The following is a 25,194-nucleotide window of genomic DNA, read 5'->3' on the forward strand; positions in this document are numbered from 1 at the left end:
TAGAAACCCAGAACCTGAAACTTCTGAGGAGGAGGAAAGCAGCATATGTTTTGCCAGAATAGGCTCAAGAAGCCAGCAGCTGTCTGCACCATGTCTGAAGCACCAAAGGTTTGCGTGAAGGTCTTCCTGACCAGAGTTCTCAGCTCAAAATTAATTAAGCATTGTGACCCCAAAAAAACCAGAAAACTCAAAGTAATGGCAGTTTATTTATTTTTTAATTAGAAATGTTATGTGTACATGCATGCTAAGTTGTGTCCGACTCTTTGCAACCCTGGGGAATGCACCCCACCAGGCTCCTCTGTCCATGGGATTCTCCAGGCAAGAGTACTTGAGTAGGTTGCCATGCCCTCCTCCAGGGGATCTTCCCAACCCAGGGATCAAACCTATGTCTCTTACATCTGCCTGCATTGGCAGGCAGATTCTTTACCACGAGCACCACCTGAAAAGCCCAAGTTACGCATGGTCATGTGTAAAGAAAAAATTTCTTTTTTTAATGCCTAAACAAGTATGTGTGTGTGTCTGTGTGTATAGTGTTAGGGCTTTTGTTTATTTCTTTTGCTTTCTTCCTCTACCTCCAAAAATCATTTTTATTGTTTTAGAACATACTGGTTTCATTTAATAATATACTGTGGACATCTTTCCAATATTTTTTAGATCTGTGTCTTCTTTGAATTAATCTAAAGTTTTAATAAGGGACTTCCCTGGTGGTCCAGGGACTAAGACTTTCTGCTGCCAGTGCGGGGGCCCAGGTTCAGTCTTGGGCAGGGAAATAGATCTCACCTGCCACAGCTAAGACCTGGTGCCGCCCAGTAAATAAATACTAAAAATATAACAGAGAGAGACCACTAATGCCTGGCACATGGTGAGTCCTCAAAAGATATTTAAAAAATAAATTAAAAATAAATTAAATTTTAATAAGCGACACATTCACCTGGTTCAAAATTCCAAAGGTACACAAGAGTATTCAAAAGAGGAGCTTGCCCCCACCCCTCCCTTTCAGGTGCCTGGCTAGCTCCCCGGAAGCAATGAGGTTTACTTTTCTCATATCTTTCCTGGTCTGTTAAGCATGGACAAGCAAATGTGTGCATACATTGTCCCTCTCAGCTTACATATCAGCATACATCATATATATTGTACATATGACACATTCTGTTCTGCACCTTTCCTTCTTTCTTAATATCATGTCCAGAAGTCAGTCATATCCATATGCCACGTGTCATTCTATTTGGTCATTAATAACATTCCACAGGAGGTCTGTAGACTAATTTATTCAGCCCTTCCACGAATGGACCTTTAGGTTGCTTTCCATTTCTTTTGTTCTGCTATTACAAAGAGTGAACAGCAGAATCTATTTCAGTGAATCTCCTGTATGCCTACTCATGTGTGGCCAGGCTTTTATTTCAAACTGACAGATTGCTAGAAGTGGAATGGCTGAGTCAAAAGAGATGCAGGCAGGCTTTAAATTTTAACAAGTAGTGCCAGATTATTCTCCAAAAGGTTGCAGCAATTTGTGAGCTCTGTATTTTGCAAGTTGTTTACATTTTTTGCCAGTCTGATGAGAGAAGAAGATATGATCTCCTGGTTCAGAATGTGCGTTTCCCTGACCTGTCTGTGGGGATGAGCATCTTTTCATTAGCATTTGGCCATTTGCAGTCAATTTCTGCCATTGTCTGTCTTTAGCCCATTTATCACTGGTTCACTCACTAAAACTCTAGTGAGTTCTTTGTCTTCTTCCTGTTTACTTCTTAGGACCGTTTTTTTGCATTAACCCTTTGTTTTATGTGGAAGTATTTCCCCCTAATTTATCCTGAGTTTGTGTATACCGTCATGTGCCAAAGAAAAAACTTTATTTTTGTGTGTTGTCAAATCTGTTCGGGATGATACTATTTTAAGGAAAAGAGATTTATTTTTATCTTACAAGATAAACGGTTTTAATTTAGACAGTGAAATTTCAGCACAACTGTCGATTTTGCTTGATTGCCAGATGCTTTACTCTTCTAGGAATTGTGAAAGAGAAAAGGACAGAGGTCATTGGCTACAACAAATCTTTCTACCTGCTCTGTACCAGGTCATGCCGCAACCTTCAGATGATGGAGATGATAATGATGACGATGAAGACGACGACAAAAGCACCTGCTCTGCACGGCGTGCTGTGCCACGCTCTTCATTACGCTCTTCTCTGCACGCTCTCATTTCACCTTACAACAGCTGTTGGAGGTAGGTAGGGTTTTGTTTTGCTTTTTCTCCTTGAAATAGAATTCTCAGATCATAAAATTCACCCTTTTAAAATGTATAATTCACAAAAAGCAGAAAGCATAAAATGTGTAATTCAGTGATTTTTGGTCTATTCACAAAGTTGGGTAACCATCACCACTATCTAAATCTAGAACATTTTCATCACCACCACCCCCCAAAATAACAAAATATCATGGTAAACTGTTCTCATCTCCAGATGAGGAAACAGACTCAGAGAGGTGATGTAACTTGGCCAAGACCGCACAGCTGGGTCTGGATTTGAACCGAAGCCCCATTGCCTGGGATGGCATCTTCTTAACTGAGATCCAGTATTCTAGACCAGGGATCACCAAACTTTTTCTTTAAAGAGCCAGATGGTAAATATTTTAGACTCTGTATCACTCAGTAGGTAAGTATCCTTTACACTGAATTTAGGGCAAACCAAGAATAACTCTATATGAAGAAGAAATTTCTAAATGCCCAAAAGTGAGTCAAGATTCCAGAGAGATATTCAAGCAGAGAGCAGGAAAGTAAGAAACAGTTTTAAAGGGTTGGGTCCAGAATAGATCTATTGGAGCCAGAGACTGCAGTCGAGAGCACCACGTCTGTGAGAAATCTCCCCTGTAAGCTCCCACGCCTAAGAGCGCTCGTGGCATACAGCAGGCCATTCAGAGGGTGCATTGTAAAGTCCACAGCATCAACGTGCTTCCCTGGCATCTCTGAGTCTCACAGGGCACCAAAGTCTAGCTCCCCTGCTCCAGACTTACTACCCGCCATAGTATATTCAAAAGCAGAGACATTACTTTGCCGACTAAGGTCCATCTAGTCAAGGCTATGGTTTTTCCAGTGGTCATGTATGGATCTGAGAGTTGGACTGTGAAGAAGGCTGAGCGCTGAAGAATTGATGCTTTTGAACTGTGGTGTTGGAGAAGACTCTTGCGAGTCCCTTGGACCGCAAGGAGATCCAACCAGTTCATCCTAAGGGAAATCAGTCCTGAATATTCATTGGAAGGACTGATGCTGAAGCTGAAACTCCAATACTTTGGCCACCTGATGCGAAGAACTGACTCATTTGAAAAGACCCTGATGCTGGGAAAGATTGAGGGCAGGAGGAGAAGGGGGCGACAGAGGATGAGATGATTGGATGGCATCACCGACTCGATGGACATGAGTTTGAGCAAGCTCTGGGAGTTGGTGATGGACAGGGAGGCCTGGCATGCTGCAGTCCATGGGGTCGCAAAGAGTTGGACACAACTGAGCGACTGAACTGAACTGAACCAGAAAATCAGCTCCTCTTGGGGGACATACTTCCATCCTTAAATAATTAAACAGTTAGACCATGTTGAATTTTGCCTTTTTTCTCCTTTCAACAGAACTGATCAGTAGATTTTGTTAAAATGACTAATCTGGCCCCAGCCCCAAGTCAGCCCTGCTGGAAGTGAGGAAAATGCGCCCTCTTTTTTTTGCAAATGACTAACTCTCCAACCCAGGCTGTAGAAGGTTCAGAGAGGTAGGAAATTTCAGAGAGGTAGAAATTTCTTTCCTCCATGAAAAATCCTCAGAACCTGGTGATGATAGAAGGAGTGAAAGGTGTTCAAATTTAACAAACACTCAAGAAGTGCCTGCGGGGCCAGGCTCAGTGGGAGGTATTTCCATATCCATGTCTCATTTTATTTTCACAATAACACAGTGAAGTAGGCACTAACATCCCCAGTTTACAGATGAGAAAACTGTGGCCCAGAGAAGTACCCTACCTGCCCAAGTTCACACTGTAAAAGAATAGCAGCACTGGAATTTTCTCCTGGGCCGAATTTCCAAGTCCATTTTTCTGACACTTGTCTCCCTTCTATTTTCCAGTTTTTGTCTTATCTTTCCCTGTCCCCTAATGACAAGAAAGATGTTGTTATTCTCATTTTATAGGTAGATCAGGTGAATGCATGGGTGAAGTTATTCCCATTTTATAGATGAGGATACTGAGGCTCAGGAAGTTAAAGTATCAGAATTTGAACTCAGGCCCACTGGCTTTCCACTACAGCCCAACAGCCCCAAGAAAGACAGTTGGAGTGATGTGAATGGGAACAATGAGAAATATCAAACTTTGCCGATTTCTGTGGCTGGTTTAAACTTCTTACAATTTGTATCACAGAATCTAAAACTTCCCAAGATCCTGTAGGAAAAGATTCTTGTCTTGGGCGGTCACACCAAATATCCTGTGTGAGCTGAACTTCTCTGCTGCAGCTTAACCCCATCATAGGTTGGTCTGAGTCAAAAGAGGCCCTGCCTCCCTCCCTGGCCGTCACCAGCCTCAGCGTTCCCTTCCCCCTCTGATTTCTATTCCCTGGGCAAAGCAATCAAGCTCTTCATTAAATTCTCTGGTTAGAAGTCAAGCCGGAGGAAAACAAACAGAAAAACCTCTCCTGTGGGACCTGTCTCTTCCTTGCACGGACGTTTGAAGCTGGAGATACGATCTCAGCTGCACTTGGACAACCACCCCTCACTGCTCCCAGGGCATTTCCTGTTGGCTCCTTCCCCAGCGCGGCCCCACCCCGTCTGGCCCAGAGGAAATTGCAAAGGGAGGTGTGGGATATTATCAAGAGTCTCATGCGTGTTCCAGTGAGGAGTGAATCTCTGGACTCCAGTCAAGCCGGGAGGGTGGGGGCGGGAAGGTTTCAAAGGTGGTGAGGAGCAGCGGCAGGAAGTACTGTGACAGGGGCTCAGGCTCTGGGCATTTCTCCTCAAGGACAGCAGATACCTGGTCACAGACATCCTTCTTCCCAGGTGACTCCCACTCTCCTCCGACTATACTCGAATGGACGCAAGCAGCCCGGAGAGCTAGAAAGGGCACTGGACTGTGAATCAGGAAGCCCGGGGCCTAGATCAGCTCTGTCACTAACTCAACACGTGACTGGTTACTCGTAATCAGAGCAAAATGTGTTATGGGGTTACCTGTTAAGTGTCATGCTAAATCCCACACGTGGATAATCTTACTTCATTCTTACAATTTTACCCCTAATTTCCCCCGCTCCAAAGAAACTGAAGCTCAGAGAGGTTAAGTGACCAACCCAAAGTCACACAGCTTGTAAGTGGTAGAGCAGAGAGATTCAAACCAGTCTGTCTCCAGAGCCCAAGCCCCTGACCATATCCTTCAGTTAGTTCCTCCGTCTAGGTCTCAGTTTCTCCATCTGTAAATGAACAGGATTGGTGTTCTTGCACTCCAAAGACCCTCCCAACTGTGACAATCTGCGCCATATTCAATATTCACAGGCAATTCCCTAGGCTGGGAATATAAAGAGAAGTGAGGCTTAACCTCTGTCATCAGGTTATAAACTCTTTGAGAGTAGCAATCACAGCGGAATTATCCTTACTGACCTGCACTTCTTCCGTCAGCCACCCTGCAGAGAAGTTGCTTAAAGTATTTGCTGACTAGACGTATGGTTCATGGGGGAGTACGGGCATAGGGACTTAGATACAATTGAAGGACTTCCCTGGTGGTCCAGTGGTTAAGAATCTGCCTGCCAATGCAGGCGACATGGGTCCCATCCCTGGTCCGGAAAGATCCCACATGCCACGGGGCAGCTAAGCCTTTGCACCACAACTACCAAAGGCCGAGTGCACCAGAGCCCGTGCTCCATGACAAAAGAAGCCATTGCGGGAAGAAGCCCCTAAGTGCCGAAGCTAGGGAAACCCGAGCACAGCCAAAAAATAATAAATAGACAAATCCAAGGTCCCATCCGCTTACTTCCCTTGCAAGAGAAAACCCCCTAACTTCTGTGTCTGGTTGCAATCCTCAGCAATCCGCAATGGTACTTCATTGCAGGGTTATGGAGCAGGAATACACATCAAACACTTAGCCTAGTGCTTGGCACATAGGAAAGGAAAGTGAAGTCGCTCAGTCGTGTCCAACTCTTTGCGACACCATGGACTGTAGCCCACCAGGTTCCTCCACCCATGAGATTTTCCAGGCAAGAGTACTGGAGTGGGTTGCCATTTCCTTCTCCAGGAGATCTTCCAGACCCAGGAATCGAACCTGGGTCTCCCTCATTGCAGGCAGACGCTTTACCATCTGAGTCACCAGGGAAGTCCATAAGAACTGCTCAGTAAATATTGGTTCCTTCCCTTGATGGATTTTCCATCCTTCCCCTGGCTCTTGACACCAGCTGATGAGGGGCCATGCTGTACCCCTCCCCAGGTCAAAGCTGAGAACTGATTTCCACCGCTGGGGACTAGTAGCCAATTTGCTTAGCCAGCTCCTGAGAGATGAGGAAGGAAGAAAACAGGGAGGAGGCTGGTCTTCCGGTTCCCTGAAATTCCCTGGATTCTGATTCCCAGGCAGCGCCTGCTCCTCCCTGGTACAGCTGTCTCTGTCTAGACTGCTCTCCCCTGAAGAAATTACAAACCACAGACTGTCTGATGACAAAGCTTGCCCCAGATGCTAGTCCCCAACACACCAATTCATTCAGCCCTGTTCAGAAAAGAGCAAGTCGGGGTGGATTCTAGGGGAGCAGGAGTGTCTGGATGGCTTCTTTCATTAATTTATCCATCCACCCATCATCTATCCATTCATCCATCCATCTCTGGTTGAGTGCCTACAATGCCCGAAACTCAGTGCTGGACGTGGAGCGTGGTTAGATGAACAACCTCTACCCTTGGGGAATTCCTGATATCGAGGGAGGTGGAGGCAACATAATTGTGAAAAGTGTGGCATTCCAGTTACAATGACAGCGATAGTGAAAATTCATGGAGGGCTTACTGTGCACCAGGCACTGGACTATCAACTTAGATACATGACTTTAAGTTGGCCCTCATCATAGCTCCACAAAGCAGGGACTGTTATTTTGATCCTTTGACACATGAATAAACTGAGGCTCAGAGCATTTAGATGTGCCCCCCAGGTGGCTCAACAGTAAAGAATCCGCCTGCCAAGCAGAAGATCTGGGTTCGATTCCTGGGTCAGGAAGCTCCCCTAGAGAAGGAAATGACAACCCACTCCAGTACTCTTGCCTGGGGAATCGCATGGATAGAGGAGCCTGGTGGGCTACAGTCCATGGGGTCACAAAGCCGGATTAAATAGCAGCAGCAGCACAGAATTGAGATAACTTGTTCAGGGTTGCACAGCTACTGAGCAGTGAGACCAAGATTCAAACTCAGTCTGATCACTGAGTCAACACTTTCAACTCCTCACTCAGCCCTTCAAGGAGAGAACCACCATTTCTGTTCAGAAGGAAGGAGAAGGACCTGGCAGAGAAGGGGATTTTGGAGCTGGGCCTTGAGGGATGAGTCGTGGTGAGCCAAGGAGGCGTGAAAGATTCTGGAATGAGGGGGGGCATTCTGAGCAATGGAAACGAGGGTCAGAACTTTCCACACGAGAGGAAGAGCATGAGCCGGGTTTGAGAAGGCAGGATACAGCGGGGACAGACTGGGAAGAGTCTGGATGCCGGGACAAGGGAGTCAGGACCATTCAGGAGGGAGGGGGGAGGGACTGCGGCTGTCTGGGCAGCGGGTCCATGAGTTTTAGGAAACCTGCTCTCTTTAAACACGGAGGATGGCTTGGAGTGGGGAAGAGCCCATCAGAAATTGCCCCAGGTTTTTCCATCATGGTAGCGGAAGTGGGGATCTGGTTGGAGTTCAGGACACTGTGGGTCGCCAGTCTACCCGGTCCAGTCATGCCTTTCCCTTGCTCAGAGCCCTTCCTGGCTCCCACGGCTCTCAGGATAAAACATGGGCACCTCTACCTGGCATTCGAGGCTCTCCGTAAACTGGTCCCTTCCTGCCTCTCCAGCTTCATCTTTTCATTGTTATTATTGTTAGTTTTCATTGGAATGTAGCTGCTTTACAATGTGGTGTTAGTCTCTGCTGTGCAGCAAAGGGGATCAGCTTCATGTTTACACACATCCTCTCTTTTTTGAATTTCCTTCCCATTTAGGTCACCGCACGCACTGAGTACAGTTCTCTGCTCTATACAGTAGGTTCTCAGTAGTTATCCATTTTATACGTGGTGTCCATGTGTATATACGTCAACCCCAATCTCCCAGTTCACCCCCCCACCCCCTTTCCCCTATGGTATCCATATGTTTGTTCTCTACATCTGTGTCTCTATTTCTGCTTTGCAAATAAGATCATCTGTACCATTTTTCAGTGTCAGACTTTATTTTTGGGGGCTCCAAAATCACTGCAGATGGTGACTGCAGCCGTGAAATTAAAACATGCTTACTCCTTGGAAGAAAAGTTATGACCAACCTAGATAGCATGTTGAAAAGCAGAAACATTACTTTGCCAACGAAGGTCCGTCTAGTCAAGGCTATGGTTTTTCCTGTGGTCATGTATGGATGTGAGAGTTGGACTGTGAAGAAGGCTGAGCGCCGAAGAATTGATGCTTTTGAACTGTGGTGTTGGAGAAGACTCTTGAGAGTCCCTTGGACTGCAAGGAGATCCAACCAGTCCATTCTGAAGGAGATCAGCCCTGGGATTTCTTTGGAAGGAATGATGCTAAAGCTGAAAACTCCAGTACTTTGGCCACCTCATGTGAAGAGTTAACTCATTGGAAAAGACTGATGCTGGGAGGGATTGGGGGCAGGAGGAGAAGGGGACAACAGAGGATGAGATGGCTGGATGGCATCACTGACTCGATGGACGTGAGTCTGAGTGAACTCCAGGAGTTGCTGATGGACAGGGAGGCCTGGAGTGCTTCAATTCATGGGGTCGCAAAGAGTCGGACATGACTGAGCGACTGAATGAAATGAAATGAAACACCATTTTTCTAGATTCCACATATATGCATTTATATACGGTATTTGTTTTCCTCTGACTTACTTCACTCTGTGACAGTCTCTGGGTCCATCCGCATCCTGCACACGACATAGTTTTGTTCTCTTTTATGTCCAGCCTCATCCTGATGAGTTCTCTCCACTCTAGCAGTATCTGCAGACTTTCAATTTCTGTAACCAAATTCACTCTTTTCACCCCTTTGCACTCCTATGCTGTTGCTTCTACCAGGGAAGGAACAAAGGTCCATCTAGTCAAAGTTATGGATTTTCCAGTAGTCATGTATGGATGTGAGAGTTGGACTATAAAGAAAGCTGAGTGCCAAAGAACTGATGCTTTTGAACTGCGGTGTTGGAGAAGACTCTTGAGAGTCCCTTGGACTGCAATGAGACCCAACCGGTCCATTCTGAAGGAGATCAGTCCTGGGTGTTCATTGGAAGGACTGATGCTGAAGCTGAAACTCCAATACTTTGGCCACCTGATGCGAAGAACTGACTCATTTGAAAAGACCCTGATGCTGGGAAAGACTGAAGGAGGGAGGAGAAGGAGACAACAGAGGATGAGATGGTTGGATGGCATCACCATCTCCATGGATATGAGTTTGAGCAAACTCTGGGAGTTGATGACGGACAGGAAAACCTGACATGGTGCAATCCATGGGGTCGCAAAGAGACGAACACAACTGAGCAACTGAACTGAACTACCAGGGAACTTCTCTGCTCTCCTTCCCCCTTCTTTGCTCAGAAGCCTCCTACTCGCCCTTCAAGGCTCAGCACGGGGTTGGCCCTTGTTCACCTCCCAGGTGGGGCATGCAGTCCTCTGAGTTCCTTACCATGCCCTCCCACTTCTCTTCCTCCCCTCACACAGTGCTATGCTTAACTGCCTGTGGGTTTTCTCTCCTGGTCTGTGTGCTTCCTGAGAGCTGGGACTGGGCTTCACACATCCGCTGGCCCTGGGTGAGGGCTGAGAAGCTGAAGTCAACCCTCTCCTGCAGACCCAGCCTTTTGCCTAAACCGTCTTTCCAACAGCACTGAGCATCTCTGGCCGCTTTTATTGTTAAATGATGTCAGCTGTCTGCTGAGAGGCTGCAGTCTCACTCTCTTTGCCCTCTCTCCTGTCCCTTCTGTTTCTCATCCCTGGTCAGAGCCACTTCTGGGGCTGGCAGGGTCTTTTCAGTGAGGACACACACCCCGGGCATGTCTATATTTACCCTGCTCTGTGATTTCCACCTGCCGATCTCAGGCTGATATTTTGGCAGTACCTACAAATGCTTGAGCTGTGTGGATAGGACCCCTTCCTCTACAAATCTTCAACTTGGGTCATCAGCAGTATACCCATTTTGGGCAATGCCTACCTTTGGCATTCATTGGTCCGTCTTCCCACTTCCTTGCTGGGAGAAGAGGCCAGGGCCTGAAAAGAGTGGAGAAGGCTGAGGTGTGGCTGCCAGTAACTTCTATTTGCCAGTGATTTATCTGCCTGGGATTTGCACTAAGACAAAAAGGTTTGCATTATTAATGCTCATCGATCACAGCCTTCCAAAACAGAGATCGATGGAGAGAACTGAAGGTTCCAGGCCAACCATTAGATGGTAAACCAGGAGGGCGAGGGGTGGAGGAAGGAGGGGAGGGCCAGGTGGGTAGAGAAAGTGTGGAGCAGAAGGGTGCAGAAGGACACTGGGAAGGAAGTCTGGAGGAGCTGCTGAGTTTGGGGTATACCAGATGTCAAACAGCTGGGGGCGCTGTAAACAAACCAGCCTCTCCTGACAGCTGCTTAAGGAGATGTCACCACAAGAGCTGTTTCCAGGGACAGAGGGTTACTTCACAATGCTAAAAGGATCAGTTCATCAAGAAGACATGACAATCCTAGCAGCGTGTGCACAGATTGGAAATAATCCAAATAACACGGCCTGGAACTACATGAACCAGGAGACAGAAGGCTCATAAGGAGACAGAAGGCCAGCTCCCCCTGAAGGCGTGAAACCTGGCCCTAGCCAGGCCTGGACCTCCTCCTGAACCTTTCCCGTGGTTGCTCTTTGTGCTCAAGTCTTCTCTTGACCCTGTTCTCAGAACCAGGCACCCCCAACACCTGCTGGAACCTGAGGGTTGAGAATTTGCTGTTTGAAAGAGGGCGGCAGCTGCCGCTTCCCCTGCCTCCCTGACCTCACCTCCTACTCCTGGCTGCCTTCCGGGGCTGCCCTCACGTGGAGTGTGGTGCCCTTTATCTCTGCAGAGCTCACTTCCTCGCCTCCTGTTTGGACGTCACTTTCCCAGGGAGGCCTCCTCCCACCTCCCTGTTCGAACCTGCACTTCACTCTATCTCCCTTCTCTGCTTCATCGTCCTCCAAGCCATTTACCTCTAAAATCACTTCTAACCTTTTACTCACTACCTGCACGTCACCTCCTTTAGGTCAACATCCGTTTCGTTCACTGGTCTGTCCTCACTGCCTAGAACGTGCCTGACACACACATCCATCAATATTTGTTAAATGAAGGCAAGGGGCTTCCCTGCTGGCTCAGATGCTAAAGGGTCTGCCTGCAATGCGGGAGACCCGGCTTCGATTCCTAACTAGAGAGAAAGACAGGGCGCAGGGACAGATGCGGGAGTCTAGGCTTTCTCCAAGGGTCTTTGGGCAGGGCCCACCTCTCAACATCCCTCCTCTGGACCCAGTCCGCCCTCTTCCCTACAGGTGGGGGCCCCGGGGTACCGGGCTGGGTATTTCGTCAACCCCGCTTCCTCGGCGCCCACCTACTCCTGAAGCTAGGGCTGCGGCGAGGGCGGAGGCGGGGGCCCGGAGCTGGGGCCAGGCGTCCGGGATCAGAAGGGGGCCGAGCCTCCCTCGGGCGGGCGGCGGGCAGGGTGGGGAGGGAGCCTCGCGGGGGAGGAGCTGGGGGCAGGGAGCGAGGAGCGGCGGCGGGCGCGGGAAGGGGAGCCTAGAGCCGGAGCCGCAGGGCGCCGGGAGGTGGGCATCGCGAGGGCGCGGGGCCAGGGGAGGGCCCCCGGGGCGGCGGGGCGGCCGGCGCGCCCCGAGCTCCACTGGGGAGGTCGCGGCGGAGGTGCGGCGGCCGCCGGCGGGGAGACGAAGCGCTGGCCGAAGACGAGGACCCGGGCCGGCGAGCCCGCGGTCCGCACCTGCGTGCCCGGGAGCGGGTAAGCGCTCGGAGCCCGGTGCCGCCCCGGGGAGGGGCGCCGGGGCCCCGGCGGCTCGCAGTCCGGCCACCCAGGGAGAGCTGGCGGGGAGGCGGCGCCCTCCTCGGCGCCCCGCGGGCCCGAGCGTCCCGCCTCCCGGTGCCTTCGGACGCGGGGGGCTAGTGCCCGAACGCCGGAAGGGGGTTCCCGGAGGACCTGCCCGGCCGGGGGGGCGCGTCGCGGGGGGCGCCGTCCCGAGCCCCCGGATAGAGGGTGGGTCGAGGCAGCGCCCGGGGCCGGCTGCGGGATGCCCGCCTGGCGCGCGTTCCCGGAGATCTGGCGGGGCGGGAGGCGTTCCCTCCGTCCCCCCGGCCGGGGGCTGCGACCCCCCACCAAGTGGCCCGGGGCGGCCGAGGGTGGCCGAGCGCCGCCCCCTGTCCGCCAGGTCGGGCCCCGCGGGCCGCTCCTTTCTGGAGTTGGAGGAACGTCCAGCGTGGACAGCGAAACCCGGCGGCCCTAACTTGCTTTGTGACCTTGGGCGGGTCACTCACTGAGTCTCCTCGAGCCTCAGTGTGCACGTCTATCAAACGGAAAGGATAATTCTTTCACCCTACAGGGTGCGTGGCCGGGGGCGGGGGTGGGGTGGGGGGGTGGGGGGTGGGGATGAGATGCCTTATGAATGTTTTTTTATATACTGTAAAGCTCTGTCCAAATCCCAATTAATTACATAACATCAGACATGGAAGAGCACTAAGAAACCTGCTTTAATGCAGATGCAGAGAGCAGGGAATAAATCTCGCCCAAGGTCATACCGCGTGGAAGAGAAGAGAAGACTTAAGTCCCTTTGCCTCATTAGCTGGGGAAGGTCTAAGGTTAAGAGCAGGGGCTCTCAGTCAGACTGGCTGCCTTAGCACACGGAACTTGGCTATTTACTAGCTGTGTGACCTTGGGAAAGCCTTTAATTTCTCTGAGCCTTGATTTCCTGCCATGTCAAAAGGGGATTCGAGCGGCCACCTCACAGCATTGCTGTGCAAATCAAATAGGCCATTACTGAGCGCAGCACCTGGCGGCAGACAGCAGCTCAGGCACTTGTGGCTGCCACTGCTCTGGTTGGTAGGAGCATCTTCTCACTGTCTCCCTGGAATCAGCTTCCAGTGCTTTATAAAAAAATACTCATTGATTTTTATTATTTGGCATGCCAACTCCTAGCTGCGGCATAGAATCTAGCTCCCTGAGCAGGGATTGAACCCGGACCCCTTGCTTTGGGGGCATGGAGTCTAAGCCACTGGACCACCAGGGAAGTCCCTCCAGTGTTTTCTAATCACCACACAGTGTGGGTCTTTGCTCTCCTTCAGGTGGCTCTCCTCCACAGCCCAGGGTCTTGGCCTTCCTCACCAGGGCATCAAGATACTCTTTACCAACAGCCGCCAGCAAAAGCCACTGGGGCAACTGGGCCTTTTGCAGTTTTCGGTCCTGTCCAGGTGGTGGGGAGAAGTGGGTGGCCTTTGGCATGAAGGCATTGGGAAGCCAGTACCTCGAGGACAGCATGGGAGGGAGGGGGTGGCCACCTGGATGTGACTGGCAGGGTCTGGGGCCTCTTCATCTCCTAGTGGTGCCCAGGACAGGCTGGGAAATATAGAGATGCTTCCTCAGTTTGTCAGTTGTCTGATGGATAAATAATGAGGGTGACCACCCCCTGGTTATCCCTTCTCTCCTAGCCCACAGGCAGATAATTGTTTTTCTTTTCTTTTTTTTTGGTGAGGGTGATGTGGATGTGAGCAGAAATTCAGATTCTCAGAAATAGGAGTTCCTAGGACCAGAGAGATTCCTCTTATTGCACAGATAGCCCTCATGAAGGGGGCATCGGCCTGCCAAGGTCACCCATGGTCTCCAGGAAGCTGAACTCAGCAGCCGCTGTTCAGTCTCTGACATCCTTCCTGATGACCCTCCTGCCTCTGGAAACACTCTCTCCTCCTGGCTCCTGCGGCTTGACCCTGTCATGTTTTCCCTTCATCTGTTCTTTCTGCAGGTTCAACCTCCTTTCTACAGCCATTAGCTGCTCTGCTGTCCCAGGCGCTCCTCTCTCCTCGTAGTAGACACCCTCCCTGGCTGATCTCACCCTCACCATTGGCTCTAGTTCCCACCTCTGTGCACGTGACTCATCAATGCATGTCTCCAGCCCAGATAGCTCTTCAGGCTGTAGATCCACCAATCTATTGTCGGCCTGGCACTGTTCGGGGCTTCCCTGGTGGCTCAGACGGTAAGGTGTCTGCCTGCAGTGTGGGAGACCCAGGTTCGATCCCTGGGTCAGGAAGATCCCCTGGAGAAGGAAATGGCACCCCACTCCAGTACTCTTGCCTGGAAAATCCCACGGACGGAGGAGCCTGGTAGGCTACAGTCCATGGGGTCGCAAAGAGTAGGACATGACTGAGCGACTTCACTTTCACTTTCAGCACTGTTCTAGGCCCTGGGGAGAGAGTGGTGAGCTAGAAAGTGCATGGGGGGAGGAGGGGAGACAGGCCATAAACACACAAGCAAAAAATATCCGATACAATTAACTGCTCAAATGAGCGTGAAGCAAGGTGATACGGTAAAGGATGGGCTACTTTATGCTTGGCTGGTCCAAAGCTTTGCCAAGAAGGTGATATTTAATGGGCCACAGGGAGTAGGGGATGGTAAGAGATGAAGTCAGAGAGGTGGCTGAGGGGGGCGGGGGAATTACCTAGGGCCCTGCAGGCCGTGGTGAGGCTTTCAGATTTTATTCTGAGATGGAGGGTTTTAAACAGGAGAAAAGGGGATGCTGTTATTTTTCTTCAGCCCATTTGAGCCTTCCTTATGTGAAGTGTTCCTCTATGTTGATGGTAAGCCTGTTGTGCTCCGGTCGCTGGAGTGGGGAGGAAACAGGTAGATCTTCAAGGAGCTTCCAGCCAGAGGAGTAAGGAGCACAAACAAACCTGGAGAGGGACTTCCCTGGCGGTCCAGTGGTTAAGAAACCACCTGGCAATGCAGGGGACTTGGGTTTGATCCCTGGTCAGGGAATGAAATCCCACATGCCGCAGGGCAACTAACCACCTGCGGGGAGTGAGAGTTAGGCTAGACAGGTAGGGAGTCTAGACAGGCAGGGCCCTGGACCTGGCATTTATTTGCTGTGTGACCTTGAGCCAGTTGCATTACATTTCTGAGCCTCAGCTTCCTAATTCATAGACGGGAAATAACTAGTTAAATGCTGGGGAGAGGTAAGAAGGGAGGTTTCTTTCAAGTGTTGGGGGTGGGTAAATAAGAACAGGATAATGCCCACAAAGGAAGAAGCAGGCAAGAGGGGCTGGGGTGGGTGAGGAACGTTGTGGCTCAGTTGAGTTTGGGTTCCCTGTGAGACATTCACGGGGGATGAACACAAGGTATTTGTAACCAGTTGGCACAAAGCAAGGGGTTGGAGGACAGACATAAAATTGTCAGTGTGCTTCTTTCATTCATTCTTTGAGTAAATCCTTCAGTTCAGTTCAGTTCAGTCGCTCAGTCATGTCCGACTCTTTGCGACCCCATGAATCGCAGCACACCAGGCCTCCCTGTCCATCACCAACTCCCAGAGTTCACTCAGACTCGCGTCCATTGAGTCAGTGATGCCATCCAGCCATCTCATCCTCTGTTGTCCCCTTCTCCTCCTGCACCCAATCCTTCCCAGCATCAGAATCTTTTCCAATGTCAACTCTTCACATGAGGTGGCCAAAGTACTGGAGTTTCAGCTTCAGCATCGTTCCCTCCAAAGAAATCCCAGGGCTGATCTCCTTCAGAATGGACTGGTTGGATCTCCTTGCAGTCCAAGGGACTCTCAAGAGTCTTCTCCAACACCACAGTTTAAAAGTATCAATTCTTCAGCGTTCAGCTTTCTTCACAGTCCAACTCTCACATCCATACATGACCACAGGAAAAGCCATAGCCTTGACTAGACGGACCTTTGTTGGCAAAGTAATGTCTCTGCTTTTCAATATGCTATCTAGGTTGGTCATAACTTTTCTTCCAAGGAGTAAACGTCTTTTGATTTCATGGCTGCAGTCACCATCTGCAGTGATTTTGGAGCCCCAAAAAATAAAGTCTGACACTGTTTCCACTGCTTCCCCATCTATTTCCCATGAAGTGATGGGACCAGATGCCATGATCTTTGTTTTCTGAATGTTGAGCTTTAAGCCAACTTTTTCACTCTCCACTTTCACTTTCATCAAGAGGTTTTTATAGCTCCTCTTCACTTTTTGCCGTAAGGGTGGTGTCAGCTGCATATCTGAGGTTATTGATATTTCTCCCAGCAATCTTGATTCCAGCTTGTGCTTCTTCCAGCCCAGCATTTCTCATGGTGTACTCTGCATGTAAGTTAAATAAGCAAGGTGACAATATACAGCCTTGACGTACTCCTTTTCCTATTTGGAACCAGTCTTTTGTTCCATGTCTACTGAATCATTATTAAGCCCACACATACAGCTGTGAACAAAACCTGACTCTGCTCCAAGAAGTGACCATCTTGTGGGGAGAAAGACCCACAACATTGAAGGCAGAATGATGAGAACTGTACAGTGTGAATCCTGCCATGAGGCCTCAGCTGGCACCACTGAGCAGAGACTGACTCCACTCGAGTGGAAGAGGTGAACACATTTCAGCAAAGAGGAGACAGCTGAATTCAATCCTGAGGGGGACACTGGAGTTAGACAGGTGGGTGAGGGCGGAAGTGTTCCCCACACAGAGGTCCCTGGGCTTCGTGTCCCCCATGTCCCCCTCCCTTCCAGACTCAAGTCCAACAGGGAGTCAGGCAGTCAGCATGTGAGCCCCCAGGGTAGGGGAGTCCAGTGTGGTGAGTCATAAGAAGGCCAATGGGATGGGGGGAGGGGGGAGCAATCCAGCTAGAGAAACCTCCAGAGACGGTGGAGGAGTGGGGAGCAGGGCATTCCAGGTAGAGGGACTCGCCATGCAAAGGCTCAGAGGAGAGAGAGAAGCACAGGGTTTTGTAGGAGGAGGTCTCAGCCAGGCTGGAGGTGGGCTCTCTTGCTGGGTGCAGGTCAACAGGAGGATGAGAGGAGAGGACTGGACTGTGCGGTCTCTGGATGGATAAGTAGCAGGAAGTGAAGAAAAATGATCTGGGACTTCCCTGATGGTCAGGGGTTAAGATTCCACACTTCCACTACCTGGGACAGGAGTTCGATCCCTGGTCAGGGAAACTAAGATCCCCCATGCCACCATGGTGCAGCGAAAAAAAAGAAAAAGGAAAAGAATTTGGGGTGCAAGGCAAGGAAGATTTTGCTTTCCCTGGAAGGGAAGTCTCAGGTAATAGATGTCATTGGCCCCGGGTCCTCTTCACTCGCTGATTCTATTTGTTGCCAGTGCTTAGCTTCAAAGCCGCCTTTTCTTTCTTATTTATATATTTATTTATTTTTGGCTCCACTGAGTCTTCCTTGCTCTTTTTAAGGACTTTCTCTAGTTGGTGGCAAGCAGGGGCTACTCTCTGTTGCAATGTGTGGGCTCTAGGCTTCAAGAGCTTCAGTAGCTATGGCTTACAGGCTCAGTTGTTGTGGCGCACGGGCTTAGCTGCCCCACAGCATGTGGAATCTTCCCAGTCCGGGGATCGAACCCATGTCCCCTGCGTTGGCAGGTGGATTCTTATCCACTGCACTGACCGCTAAGGAAGTCCCTTCAAAGCCGCTCTCAGCAGGGATCTTCGGGCTGCTGCAGGTGCTTGTCTTTCCCGCTCCATTGCCCTCCTCCATGGTGGCAGGTTCCAGGAGGGTTTCCCCAGGGCCGCGGTGTCTTCCTAAGAGCAGGACCCACATCTGTATTGCTCTTGGCAACATGTGATAGGCCGTTCTTTTTTTTTTTTTTTTTGGCCACACTGTACAGCTTGTGGAATCTTAGTTGCCCCACCAGGGATTGAACCTTTGCCCCTTGCAATGGGAGCATGGACTCTTAACCACTGGACTGCCAGGGAATTCCTGTGATAGGCTTTAAGTCATTCACTATTGAAGGGACGATGAGTCAACAGCCTCAGACAGGTGCAGTAGTTTGCCCAAGGTCACAGAGCTAATAAATGGCTGAGCTGGGAAGCAAATTCCCCTAACTCCAAAGCCCTACCTGACTTTAAAGTTTATATTCTCATCATGGCTTCTATTGTGCTTCCCAGCAGGGAAAGCAGATGGTGAATCCTATAAACACCAACGAATTCAGTGTTTAATTTCTAGGAAATGAATTCCTGTTGTAAGTACCCTGCTCATCCAGTCTGGAGAAGCCAGTCTCTCCCCTGTCCTGAATACAGTGTCACTCCATCTATCAGCTCAAGTGCTTCCTGGGGACCCAGATGTGTAGCATCTGGCGGGGAGGGGCAGATGGAGCTCCAGGACCAGAGGCTGCGGCCCTGAAGGTTTCTTGCAGAGTGTGGTCTGCCCTGCCAGTCTGCTCCCAGGAGTACTTCCCTCGTGTGGAAGCTCAGATGGGAAGCGGGGAGAGCATGTGACAATGCCAAAAGCGTGTGGTGTGACTTGGCTGTGACGGCGTCTGGATACACCTGTCCTGAGTGCTGCCGCCAACTGGAGACGGTGGATGGGACTCGGAAGATGCAGTCTCTGCCTGTAACTCACCGTGTGACCTTTGGCTAGTGTCTCGCCCTTTCTCTCCCTATCAGCACCACCAGGGAGTTAGAGTGGGTCATTTCTAAGGGTCCTTCTTGCTCTGACACGCTGAGATCCCCCTTAAACCCCAGGGCTGACATTGCCGTTACCCTCACGCGAGTCAGTGGCATCAGCGGAGCTGCAGCATCGCCTGGCAGCCTGTCTGAAAGGCCGCGTCTCAGCTGCTGCTCCAGACCCACAGAATCAGAATCTGCATTTTTAAGAAGTATTTATTTATTGGGACTTCCCTGGTGACTCAGTGGTAAAGAGTCTCCCTGCCAATGCAGGAGACGCGGGTTTGATCCCTTGCCTGGGAAGATCCCACTTGCCGCAGAGCAGCTAAGCCCCTGCACCACAGCTACTGAGCCTGGGCTCTGGAGCCCAGAAACGGCAACGACTGAGCCTGCGGGGCACAGCTTCTGAAGCTCACACGCCTGGAGCCCGTGCTCTGGAACGAGCGAAGCCACCACAATGAGAAGCCCTCACACCGTAACCAGACAGTCACCCCTGCTCACCGCAACTACAGAAAAAGCCCGCGCAGCAACAAAGACCCCGCACAGCGAAAAATAAATATTTTTTTAAGAATTAAAAAAATGTTTAATTAATTTATTTGGCTACCTCAGGTCTTAGCTGCAGCATGTGGGATCTCTTAGCTGCAGCATGTGGGATCTAGTTCCCTGACGAGGGTTCGAACCTGGGCCTCCAGTGTTGGGAGTGCAGAGTCTTAGCCATTGGACCAGGAAAGTCCCAGAATCTGCACTTTTAAAAAGATGGTAGGTAACGCACACGTGCATTCAAGTGTGAGAAGCGCTGCTATAATCACCTTCCCGCCCTTCTCTCTGGGCTGTGGTGAAAAGGTAAGCAGAGGATTGTGTGCAGAGTGTGAAAGGAAGGTGTCTGCGCACCCTCCTCTGGACCCGAGTCTCTCCCTCTACCTGGCAGAGAGAGACCCCCTTCAGGCGAGAGTGATGGAACCCAGAACATATCAGGGACCCAGCGGAGATTTTTTGAATGTGTGGCATCACACGTAGTTTAATAGTTGTGAATGAAGAAGGAAGTGGAACTGACTTGATTCAGTACCTTTTATGAGTGGTGGAGCTTGGAACAGACCAAGCCAGGTTCCAATTTTAGATCTGTAGTGTCCTAGCTTTGGGGCCTTAGACAAAACGTTTCTTTGAGCCTCAGCTTCCTTCCCTGGGAAATGGATATAACAATAGCACAACTTCAGAGCATTGTGGTCAGACTTCAGTGAGTTGATATAGGGGAAGTGCTTAGCACAGTGCCTGACACATAGTAAGCTGTTAATAATGTTGCCCATTACTTGACTACTACTGCTATTCCAGCCCCTGCCCACAAGCTCCAGGTACTGTCCTAAACCCCTTCCTGGGGCTGCACTGAATTTCATGAGAGTTGTTATTCACTTGCTAAGTTGTGTCCGACTTTTTGTGACCCCCGTGAACTGCAGCACACCAGACTTCCCTGTACTTCACTATCTCCCAGAGTCTGCTCACGTAGTAATGCCATCCAACCATCTCATCTTCTGTCGCCCCCTTTTCCTCTTGCCCTCAGTCTTTCTCTGCATCAGGGTCTTTTCCAGTGAGTCGGCTCTTCACACCAGGCCAAAGTATTGGAGCTTCAGCTTCAGTATCAGTCCTTCCATTTAATTTTCAGGGTTGATTTTATTTAGGATTGACTGGTTTGATCTCCTTGCTGTCCAAGGGACTCTCAAGAGTCTTCTCTAGCACCATAGTTCAAAAGCAGTAATTCTTTGGCGTTCAGCCTTCTTTATGGTCCAACTCTCACATCTGTACATGACTGCTGGAAAAACCATAGCTTTGACTATAGACCTTTGTTGGCAAAGTGATATCCCTGGTTTTTAACATACTGTCTAGGTTTTTCATAGCATTTCTTCCAAGGAGCAAGGGTTTCTTAATTTCACGGCTACAGTCATTGTCCACAGTGATTCTGAAGCCCAAGAAAATGAAGTCTGTCACTGTTTCCATTGTTTCCCCATCTATTTGCCATGAAGTGCTGAGACCGGATGCCATGATCTTTGTTCTTTGAATGTTGAGTTTTAAGCCAGCTTTTTCACTCTCCTCTTTCACCTTCATCAAGAGGCTCTTTAGATCCTTTTTGCTTTCTGCCATAAGGGTGCTGTCATCTGCATATCTGAGGTTATTGATATTCCTCCTGGCAATCTTCATTCCAGCTTGTGCTTCATCCAGCCTGGCATTTTGCATGATGTACTCTTCATATAAGTTAAATAATCAGGGTGACAATATATATACAGCCTTGACGTACACCTTTTCCAATTTTGAGCCAGTCCATTGTTCCATATCTGGTTATAACTGTTGCTTATTGGCCTGCATACAGGTTTCTCAGGAGACAGGTAAGGTGGTCTGGTATTCCTATCTCTCTGAGAATTTTCCAGTGTGTTGTGATCCACACAGTCAAAGGCTTTAGTATGGTCAATGAAGCAGAAGTAGATGTTTTTTGAAATTCCTTTGCTTTTTCTGTGTTCCAAAGGATGTTGGCAATTTGATCTCTGGTTCCTCGGCTTTTTCTAAATCCTGCTTGAACATCTGGAAGCTCTTGCTTCACATACTGTTGAAGCCTAGCTTGAAGGATTTTCAACATTACCTTACTAGCATGTGAAATGAGCACAATTGTATGGTAGTTGAAACATTCTTTGACATTGCCTTTATTTGGGATTGGAATGAAAACTGACCTTTTCCCAGTTCTGTGGCTACTGTTGAGTTTTCCAACTTGGCTGTCATATTGAGTGCAGCACTTTAACAGCATCATCTTTTAAGATCTGAAATAGCTCAACTGGAATTCCATCACCTTCACTAGCTTTGTTTGTAGTAGTGCTTCCTAAGGTCCTCTTGACTTCACCTTCCAGGATGTCTGGCTCTAGGCGAGTGACCACGCCTTCATGGTTATTTGGATCATTAAATCCTTTTTTGTATAATTCTTCTCTGTATTCTTGCCACCTCTTCTTAATCTCTTCTGCTTCTGTTAGGTCCTTCCTTGCCATTTCTGTCCTTTTTTGTGCTCATCTATGCATGAAATCTTCCCACCCCTCCAATTTTCTTGAAGAGATCTCTAATCTTTCCCTTTCTATTGTTTTTCTCTATTTCTTTACATTGTTCACTTAGGAAGGCTTGCTTATCTCTCCTTCCTATTCTTTGGAACTCTGCATTCAGTTGGGTATATCTTTCCCTTTCTTCTTTGCCTTTCACTTCTCTTCTTTTCTCAGCTGTTCAAGGCTTCCTCGGCTGCTGCTGCTGCTGCTAAGTGGCTTCAGTCGTGTCCGACTCTGTGCGACCCCATAGACGGCAGCTCACCAGGCTCCCTATCCCTGGGATTCTCCAGGCAAGAACACTGGAGTGGGTTGCCATTTCCTTCTCCGATAAATGCATGAAAGTGAAAAGAGAAAGTGAAGTCGCTCAGTTGTGTCTGACTGTTAGTGACCCCATGGACTGCAGCCTACCAGGCTCCTCGCTTGGTCCATGGGATTTTCCAGGCAAGAGTGCTGGAGCGGGGTGCCATTGCCACTTTGCCTACTTGCATTTCTTTCTCGAGACTACAGTCCCAAAATGATCCCTAGGGGGCGATATCACCCCTGTGATATTGCTTTTGTTTTTATGTTTTGGTTTTTTTGGCATATCCCAGACCAGGGATTGAGCCTGCTTACCCTGCATTGGAAAGCGAAGTCTTAACCACTGGGCGACCAGGGAAGACCCCACAGATGTGATTGTAGATCTAGAAAATTTAGAGGCAGCCACTTTAAAATAAAAGTGAAATTGATTTTGATTTATATTTTACTTATTCAACATATCCAAAATGTTGTCATGTGACTGATAGAAATATTTATTCTATTAATGGGGTATTTTACATTTGTTTTTGAAGTAAGTCTGAAACCCAGTGTGTTTCACACTTTCAGGCTCTCAGGAGCGACTGCTCCACAGTTTCTCAGGACTGGCTGTGACTTCCAGCTGTTTTACATAGTGCCTGTGTGGCCTTGGGCTAGGCGTTTTACCTCTCTGAACTTCAGCTTCTTCATCTGTAATATGGGGGAATTCCTACCCCAAGAGGTAGTGTGAGAGGTTAACGGCGAGAGTTTAAAACCTTTCTGCCCTCTTTCTCACAAGCATGAGAGCACCCAGTGGGAGTCTTTGTGCAATTTAGTCATTCAAAGTGGTCCCTTCCCTGATGAAGGCTGGCAATTGACAGCGCAAGGCTGAGAGTAAGACAGGTTTGGATTCTCATGCTTCCCTGTAATAAAGGCCTTGGAAACAACCTTTACCTCGTTTCAAGATAACCAGATTGCCAGTGATGAAGATCACCAGAGGTCATCCAGGCCGTGGTTTCCAAACCTGGTCGCACCTTAGAAACACACGAGGGGCTCTGAACAATTACAGCGCCTGGGCTCTAGCCCTCAGGGGTTTAAGCCTGGACATCTGTATTTTCTTGTTGTTTGTAACAGCATTTGTATTTTTTTAAAAGCTCCCCCAGGTGATTCTGATGCACAGCAAGAGAATCTCTGATCTGACCCAACCCTCTCATTTTCAAGATAAAGACACTGAGGCCCCGAGGAGGAACTGTCTTTTGTAAGGTCGCAGAGAATTCATGGCAGAACCAAGCTAAAGCCCAGGGCCACTGTCTCTCAGTCCAGTACCCTGTTCTCAGGGCCCATCCCTGGGCTCATGGAGCCTTTCATAAACATTTATTGACCTCATGCTGTGGGCCAGGGGTCATGGTTATAGGAGCGAAATAAGATATGATCCCTGCACTCAGTGTTCAGTGGTGAAGAGTTTGGTGTGGTAAGAGCCTTGGTGGTGGGCACCCAGAAGAGGGGGACCTAACCGAAGCTGGTGGGGGGAGAGCCTTTAGGAAAGGCTTCCTGGGGAGATGCCAGAGTTTAGTCCCAAAGGCTGACTTAGGCAGGGGACACAGCAAAGACAAAGGTGTAGAGCAGGACCCAGCACTGGGACATGGGTGCGGCAGGAGGGCGCTGGCAGGAACTCAAGCAGGTCTGTGATGCTAGACGGGGAAGGTCACAGCCTGCAAGGTTCAGAGGCGGTGCTGCAGATGTAACTAAAGGTCATGAAGGTTCTCTTCAACGAAATGATGGAGCTGAGACTTAATCTCAGGTGCAGGGGGAGCCACTGGAGGATTTAAGAGTGACATGGTCAGACTTTTAGTTAAAAGGAAGATCCCAGGTGTTATGTGGTAAGAGAATGGAAGGAATTGGAGGCAGGGAGACCATTTAAGCCGGAGAGGGACTTCCCTGGTGGTCCAGTGGCTATGACTCCATCCTTCCAGTGCAGGGGGCTCGAGTTCGATCCCTGGTCAGAGAACTAGATCCCACATGCCACAGATAAGAGTTTGCATACCTCAACGAAAGATCTTGCATGCTCCGAAGAAGATTGAAGATCCTGTGTGCTGCAACTAAGACCTGGTACAGCTAAATCAACAGATCGACAAAATAAATTAATAAATAAATGTTGTATTAAGCCAGAGAAAATTTTGGCCCAAAACAGGAAGTGGCAACAGGGGTAGAGAAGAATGAAGACAGCCAAGGCAGAGTCAGGTTTAGACAGTGAAGGTGGTAGGATTCAGTAGTTCAGCACTACTACACTGTACTTGCTATACCAAGAGGAGACTATACCGGTCAGCTAGAGCTGTGTAACAAGCCACCCCAAACTCCGTGGATTAAAACAGCAACATTTACTACTGAAATTCATGCTTCTGGAACCTGGTTGATTTGATCTGAAATGGGCTGGGCATTTTTGCTATTTTAGCTGGGCTCACACGTGTGTCTGTCGGTCAGCTGAGGCACTCTATTCTCCATGGGGATTTGCTGGGGCCGTTGGTATAAGCAGCTCTGTTCCGCATGTCTTTGTCCCCTCCTCTTGGGACCAGTAGTAAGCCCATACACGGTCTTCTCATGGAGATGATGGACCACAAGCAGAAATATGCACAGCATCTTGAGAACTAGCTGTAGAACAAGTTCACTGCCAGCTTTGCCTGACCCTGTTGGCCATAGCTGATCCATGCTGAGCCCAGGTCCAGGAAATATATGCCTTCTCTTGACAGGGGAAGATGGGGGCAGCATGGGGTAGTGGAAACACTGAGCTGAGCTGGGAGGGAGGTGGAACTTTCCTCTGTAATCTTGGGCAAGACATCTGTAATCTTTGAGTCTTAGCATCTCAGCTCATTATATTGGTTTATATAATTTTAAGTTCCTTCAAGGGACTTCCCTGATTGTCCAGTGGCTAAGAGACCATAACCCTAGTGCAAGGGGCCCTGGTTCGACCCTAGTTTTAATAGGAGCGTGTGTCCATCTATCCATCAATCAGTATATCTGTAAACGAATGCAAGTTTTGAAATCTAGTCAGTCAGAAAACTATCTACCTATCTA

This window comes from Budorcas taxicolor, chromosome 2 (assembly GCF_023091745.1).
Source record: "Budorcas taxicolor isolate Tak-1 chromosome 2, Takin1.1, whole genome shotgun sequence".
Lineage (NCBI taxonomy): Eukaryota > Metazoa > Chordata > Mammalia > Artiodactyla > Bovidae > Budorcas > Budorcas taxicolor.